This window comes from Seriola dumerili, unplaced genomic scaffold (genome assembly GCF_002260705.1).
Source record: "Seriola dumerili isolate Sdu_G_001 unplaced genomic scaffold, Sdu_1.0 BDQW01000073.1, whole genome shotgun sequence".
Classification (NCBI taxonomy): domain Eukaryota; kingdom Metazoa; phylum Chordata; class Actinopteri; order Carangiformes; family Carangidae; genus Seriola; species Seriola dumerili.
Window position 1 is genome coordinate 5,501,789 of NW_019174328.1, and position 6,314 is coordinate 5,508,102.

Sequence of the window (6,314 nt, forward strand, 5' to 3'; positions counted from 1 at the left end):
TAATAATCAAGAGCCTTAAGATATCATTCCTTTTTATTTATGTCTAGTTTGAAGGTTTTGATAGCTGTGGAAGCCTACCATTTCTTTCAGTGACTTAATTCTTTTTTTTTTCCAACACATTTTATAAAAGCCAAATTTCAAAGAAGACAAAAGATAGGCACTTGGGGCCTGAAAGAAATCCTTTTTTTTTTTTTTTTTTTTTTTTTTTTTTTTTCCACACATTTGACATTTCATTACTTGTTGCCAGGACCTTGATTGAAGGCAAGTGAGGTTAGGACAACAAAAGATCACGGCTGCTGCGAGGGATGGACATGGTGGCAGACATATTGCTTGCCACTAATGGATAAACACGTAAGGGAACAAAAATCCTTCAGCAGCTTCAGTTTAACCCATTGACATTTCAAAGGCTGTCACAATCCACCAACTTGCAATGCAAGTCACATCAATACAGACACGCCAAAATTCCCATCTGCTTTAGTCAGCGTACTATCATAAGCTAGACCATGAGTACTTGAAACAGTAGGGGGGCAATGGGAACACTGTAGAATCAGACAATATACACTGCCTTGCTCTGCAAGAGTCTGCTCTGTTTCTGTGCACATTTGTTTCTTTAAAAAAAAAAAAAAAATGAGGCTCTTAAAGACAAACATGTTTTATCTCATTTGTTAACCCTTTGAGATCATGGCAACATTTTGTCCTATTTTTGACTTTGTGTTATGAACTTGAGAATTATGTGTTGATCTGGCAATATATTTTTGAAAGTCATATTTATTAAATATTTTGTATGAAAAGAGAATTAAAGTTGTCTTTGTTCTGGAGAGCGAGTGCAGAGTCTGTCTGTGACACATCAAGCCAAACATGTCTGAGCATTTGAAAGGTTTCTCATGCAGCTGGCGTGGGAACTGCTGCTGGAGAGGCATCATAGACTTGAGCAAGGTCTCTGTCCAAATGTGTTTACAGCTAATTACATTGTAGCAAGCCATCCTCGTATTAAGTCAATCCAGGAGACAAAAATACTGTTTCTCCTCATGATCCACAGACAATGTTTCCCTTGTTTGGTCTGGTTTAAGTAGCAGGCTTAACTAAAACCTTTCAAGTTGTGGAGTTGAACTGATTTTAAGATGTACTCTTCTGCAGAATCTGTTAAAAAGGATTAGAGTCAATGCAGGAGGTTATCAACACCTCTTGAGACTGACCTTGAACATATTAGGACTTAAAACATTGGGGTCAGTTTCAAGAATCCACCATATTGTCCCTGCCTTGATAAGAACAGAACTGGCTTCAGCGGGGACTCATCTCAGGTTACTATGACAGAGAAGCGCTGATTTATTAGAACCATCACTTGTTGGACAGACTTTTACTGTCATCAGCCAGTCTGGACTGTATGAGTAAAACAATGCTCGGGGATCTACATGTTACTTCATGCTGGCTGCTTCCAGAAAGTCTTCAGCCTGTTTTCATATTTCCACAAATATTCATAGAGATTCTTTTTTCCTGGGGAAAAAAAACATTTATTTATATGGTAAAATGTCTTCTCAGTAAAATAAAAATAAACTAGGAGTCATGTATTCAGGCAACATTATGTTATCATACATCATCCTACAAGTGACTGTTGGCCCCTAGTTGCCCCATGCTCTCTCCAGGCCTGGGCCAGCTGAGAGACGTGAACAGCCCCGTCAAGTGTTGGGGCGACGACAGCAGCTCCACTTTAACCTGTGATACTGTAGACGTCCCGGATAAAACCACTAATACTTCAATGCTGCTCATATACCCACACATATTTGGTTCAAGTTCAATATAAAAGCTGCATAATAGCCTCAAATTTAAATATACATTTCAGGTACTTAGCAACTAAGCATTGAGCAAATTGCATATGAATGAAATCTAACTACGAGAAGACATATTTGAGAACAGAGTGATGAAATAAATCTGGAAACAGCAATCAATCACACCAGAGCTTCAGCGGGGAAACTGGACAGTTTTCAGACACATAGGAGCCAGTATTTCAGACTGAAAGCCATGACGTACTGCATGGCTCCTGCCTGTCTGAAATCCCCAATCTTTAACACAAAACCAAATCTAAACTCCAATTAAAGGTTTTTGACTTTCATTTGCGAGCCTCTCTTGACCACCACTACTTATGGGTGGAGGCAAAGTCTGTTTCAAGTATTTGACAAAGCGTAACTCAAACGCTTGTGTATCAATTGCCATAATGTGTGTTCATTTGATCTGTGTGTGTGTGTGTGTTCATTTGATCTGTGTGTGTGTGTGCGTGCGTGCGTGCGTGCGTGCGTGTGTGTGCGTGCATGTGCGTGTGCGTGTGTGTGTGTACAACACATGTGAAAACACCAGATATTGTAGTAAAATGTGACATGTACAAATGCAAGTCATCTGAGGAGACTGCATGGGGTAAACGTGTAGCCTGACACAATATCATCTCTATCTCTGTGGCGTCAGGCATCTTTACTGTAGCTTGTCTCTCCCCCTCAGGACCTCTTCAGCCGTCGTAATCTAGAGGTTCTGGGCACATTTTCTCTCCCCTCCTCTCCGAGTGTGGATCTGGAACTAATAGAGGAGCCTGAGGATGCAGGGTTGACAGATAGGCCCCTCAGACTTGCGGCCAGCCTGTTTTGGTTTGTCTGTGCCGTGTTATTGCTTGTGAGGGGGAGCCTCTGGGCCCGTTTCCCTGGAGTAAGCAGCTCTACTTCCAGTGTGGTTTTCTTACACTTGGAGACTGGGAAAGCCTTGGACTCAGCCTTGGCTTCGACTGGAGGAAGGGGCGGCGGAGGAAGAAGGTCATGCTTGGATGTTTGTGTGGAGCACTCGGTGGAGTGAGTTTGCATTGTGGCTGGAGGTCTTCCAAGGCACGTCCCGTTGGCCCTCTGTGGGTGAGGGTCTTCCCCTGCGTTGCTCAGCTTGCACCTCTTGCTGGTCTCCTGACTGATTTCTTGTTGCCAGAAAACTGCTGAGGCCCCATTTGGGTTGATGTTGTCTGGAGGACTATTCTCAGTCTGCTGCTCCTGCGTCAGGCCATGCTTTCGAGTAGTCCCAATCTGAGTCATGGCTTCAGCTAAGGCACTGGGACAAGGCACCTCGTAGTCTGCCTCTGGGGCGGCCTTCTGTCCAGAACTGGACTCTGTTGGGGTTGATTCAGCTTTAAGTTCCCCTCTTTGGTCTTTGGGACAGGCTCTCTGGTCAATTTGCTGCTCCCCCATACTGGAACCACGGAGCTCTTGCTGGACACTAGCTTGTTTGGCTCTGAAAAAGTTAAAAGGAGAAGCGGATATGAACAGATACTTGAGTGTCCTCTCTGACTGGTGGGGCTGGAAAGTTCTGCATTAGATCATACTTACATCTTTTGAAGCACAGTCTTCTTTGTTTTTGTGGGGCTGTTTAAAGCCTCTTGGGTTTCTCCCACTCTGGAAAAATATTCTGATCTGCTTAGTTCACTCAGCTCAGTCTGGAGAGGACAAACAGAATCGGTGTAAACAAAAAATATTATTCCTGGCATCCGATGCAAAGGTTTGGATCCACAGCAGACTGCTGTCATCATCTAGCATTACTGAACATTAAAAAAACAATCCCCACACTGCTGTAAAAATCATACTATAATCTATACATTTAAAAGTGAAAATTTGATAGTGATATACATTTATTCTCTTCTGACTCTCCTGAATTCCATATAGTGATTGCCCCCCCTATTTGAACTATGAGATAGTACAAGAAGAATGCTTCTTATAATGCATTCAGAGACACTTAGTAACTCCCCAGATGGTGCACAGAATTAGTCCCCCACTTAATACTATCCAGAGCAACCACCTCAAAGGCTTCAGAAAATAATCACCGACTTGTCATAGTGTGATGTGTGTTTCATAGTCACTGCTGTCTGACGCTTGGAGTGATGCTTTCAGCCTGAGGCAGAATTACTAAACGGTGAAACCACGTTGACAAGTTAAAACAGCGATTAAAGAAGGCTCATTATTAAGATGATGGAGCAAAGCAGAGGAAAAATGCAGTGAAGGCATGGGAATGGAAACATGCAAAAATAGAGTAAGAAGCATCTCAGAGGACCACGGACAAGATATAAACAAGTTAGTGGAAGTAGCCTCAGGGTTCGTAGACTGCAGCAGCACTTTGAGTTGCAGGTTCACTGGTTTACACACAAACAGACTGGAAAAATCTGGACAGGAAGAATCCCTCGCTTCACTCTCAACAACCACCATTCTGACAATGTCATCGAGCATCATCATCGAGGTGTAAAAGCTTTACTCCATATGCCACTATACACTTAAGCTTCTGTGAAAAAAGCAAGTCAGCTAAAATGGTTGAAATTTCAACACAGCCACATATTAACGGGAGCCTCTGAGGCAGAACGAGGAACGGGCGAAAGATTGGATCTCACCAACGTGTGCCCTCAACAGGCCACTAACGAAGGTTAATCACAGGTCTTTTCCTTGGCAGACCTAGAACAGACTCTGGGTTTATGAGAGAACAAGAGACGCTGGTGGTCAATTGAGCAGAACCTAAAGGTTGAGAGTCTGCCAATTTATTCTGCCAATTTATTGTAAATTAACTGCATCAAAAAGTTGCTGGGGCAGTTTCAGGGTAGTTCTGGTTCAGAGACTGAGCCGAAGTCAAAGTACACTTTAAACAGCACGAGCAGCATACAGGTGAAGAGCGTCATGACTGAAGACTCTACAGTGATGCTAGCAGCTCTATGCTCAAGCTGTACTGAAACATAGTGGTGAGCATCAGCATGCTAACATGCTCACAATGACAACACTAACATGCTGATGTTTAGCAGGCATGGTGTTTACTAATGTAACTATCATTAGCATGTTAGCACACTAATTGGCACTGAACACAAAGTTACAGCTGAGGCTTGTGTAAATGTCACTAGTTTTGCAGGGATTTGGCCATGGACCAATGTGTTGGACAAACTGAAATTTTGACCTGATCACTAGATGAAAAGTCAAGGCATTATTAGTTCACCCTGAGGAGGACATGAACGTGTGTACTAAGTTTCATGGCAATCTATCCCATAGTTATTGAGACAGTTCACTCAAATATCAACGTCATGGTGCAGCTGGAGGAAGTGAGGCCAGCACCACTTTGTTTGTAGGATTCATACTCTGAGGACTTGAGTGTCTGTACAAAAGTTTGTTCCAATCCATAATGTAAATGTTGTGATATTTCACTGATAAGTGAAAACTTTGACCTGCTGGTGGTGCAAGATGAAAAGTCAGGGGTTCACTAAAGTCATTAGGATTCATCCTCTGGCCACCATGAATGTGTATACCAAATTCTGTGCCAATCCACCCAGTAGTTGTTAAGATATTTCAATCTGAATCAAAGTGAACTGAATGACACTGCCGTCCATAGAGCCATGCCGCTAGCATGGCTAAAAACTCTATAGACTGCTGCAGTGGGAAAATACAACCAGACAGAAGTTAAATCTTGGAAAATTCGAGGCTGTGGCCACTATGTTTATTTAATATCAGCCATTTTTCAGATCATTACTATTCTATAAACTGGTTGGTAAAATGATCAATGTGTACTCTAAGTCAGGAAAAGCCAATGTGGTAAGTTCTGGCATCCACCAGTTGCTGTGAACACAGAGGAAAAAAATCATTAATATCCTCTCCCACATGTCATGATACCAGTGACAACGTATGACCCGACACACAAGGCGGAAGGAGTAATTGTCCCAAGCTGCAAGGGCAAGCTGGGGTATTGTGGCTTTGCGCTGGGTGTTGAGACGTAGAAACAGCACTCTGGTCTGTGGTGTGGTGGACGGATAAAGAGGCCAGACTAAGGGAGGGGAGTGAATAGGGAGGCTGGGCAGCAGGGAAGGAGGCGGAGACGACAAGAAACAAGGGACAAGATACTACAGAATGAATAAGAGAAAGCGTTTAGGGGGGAGCACAACAAAAGAGGAGGTACCCCCCAGTGTCATATTGCCTGACCTCAACGGTCTCTCCAGCATGCCCACAAACACAAGAATCCTCACACAGGAAGTCCTCCACAGGCCACCCTTTGTGTAGAGATGGAGTCACGCTCCAGTGTGGGCAGAGGTTCAGTCTTTACTCTGTTATACCCAGAGCTACAGCTGGCCGTGGATTTGGAATTGGGACAGTGACACACATACAAACTTGCATTTGCCTACGCAGTCACACACCCACCCCAAAGACAACAATTCTGTGAAAGATGTGGGTGCCATTCATTTGCATTGTAATGCCTTGAGATGTATTTTTCATCTGCTTAATATGAATAAATGCTGTTTGAAAATGAACTTGAAAGAAAAATCAACAAGA